Below are 1,186 nucleotides of genomic sequence, written 5' to 3'. Positions count from 1 at the left end.
CCCCTGCCTCCTGCAGGGGGCCCAGAGCAGCCGGACGCGCCTTCCTGTGAACTGCCCGCAGCACCGGATCCCGACCCCGGACCCTTCTCCCTGCTCCCGCCTAGAGCTTGCCTTCCCCTCCCGATATTTCTAATTTCTACTTTTCATTTGACATTACTTATGGTGCCTTTCAGTTGAGGCCTCACTGTCACAGCATTTAATTCTTTACACTGTACATCATGCACTTCCTAAGCATGAAGTATACTCAACGATGCTGAGTGACCTTCCCCGCGGTTCCACTCCAGAGGAAACCCTGACCCGAGGGCTTGCTCCCTGGCCGCACTCACCTTCCGAGATGGACCCCACTGTGGATCTCCCTTAGCAGATCCATTTCTGACCTAAAGGAACAAAAGCCGCCCACCCCCCAGCCCCCCTCCCCCAGCCGCTGAGGCCCAGAGTCTGCTTTCTGTCTCTCGTCTCTCCTTGCTCTGGATGTTCCTATAAACGGAATCGAGCTATAGGCACCTCTTTTATGTAGCCCACATATTTTAAGTGGGGAGTGGCTAATTTTTTTTTAACTTGAAGTAGCATTCTTGTTAAATGAAAGGGGAATTCTAGGTGAATTAAAAATAAGGTGTAAAAATTGAAGTCTTTTTTGTAAATATCTGTACAGTCTCAGGGTGGAGACCCCTGCTCTAAGTGTGGCCCCAGAGCCAGAAGATAGAGGGAAGCGCCTGGCTCCTCCTGCGGCCAAACAGACAAACATGCAGAGAGCTGGGAGGACAGACCACAGGCCGGGACAACGTCCCTCGCGTCCCAGGGCCAGAGAGCGGCTTGACACCCCTGTGGTCCCCAGATCTTGAAAGTCAGTGTTCTAAAAAGGGACAGAGGACAGACCTGTGCACAGCTAACGAGGCGACGCACGTGGTTGGTGTACATCTGAGACGCTCGGCCTCCGGCGACACGGGAACGTAAATACTGGAGACGGCTGTGTCGGCCCTGCACCGGCGGGTTTCCAGGCTGGTGACGACCAGCGCTGGGGACAACGTGAGGAAGAGAGGCCAGCAGACCCCTGCAGGGAGGTGTGGAGGACACGCCTCTCTGGGAGAACCGTGCGTGGACCCCAGGGCTCCACGCGTGCATCCCTTTACCTGCAGAGCGACTCCTAGGAGCCCACCCACAGGGACCCTCGCGTGATGCGTGTGCA

General features: G+C 55.9%; 1 long non-coding RNA gene across 3 annotated transcripts in view; it reads left to right on the top strand.

Annotated features, from left to right (window-relative positions):
- Window positions 1-1,186, top strand: part of LOC105000763 — a 9,496-nt gene that overhangs the window by 6,160 nt on the left and 2,150 nt on the right. The window contains exon 4 of one of the 3 annotated variants that reach the window (XR_826783.1): window positions 653-1,176. The exons of 1 other annotated variant lie outside the window; for it this stretch is intronic. This is a non-coding gene — a long non-coding RNA (uncharacterized LOC105000763). Of the gene's footprint in view, window positions 1-16; window positions 608-652; window positions 1,177-1,186 lie in introns of those variants that run through there. One more of the 3 variants, XR_826782.1, reaches the window with a different exon arrangement.

Source organism: Bison bison, unplaced genomic scaffold (genome assembly GCF_000754665.1).
Source record: "Bison bison bison isolate TAMUID 2011002044 unplaced genomic scaffold, Bison_UMD1.0 scf7180017864375, whole genome shotgun sequence".
NCBI lineage: Eukaryota > Metazoa > Chordata > Mammalia > Artiodactyla > Bovidae > Bison > Bison bison.
The sequence above is the reverse complement of the archived record's forward strand: the minus strand, read 5'-3'. Positions and strand labels throughout refer to the sequence as shown.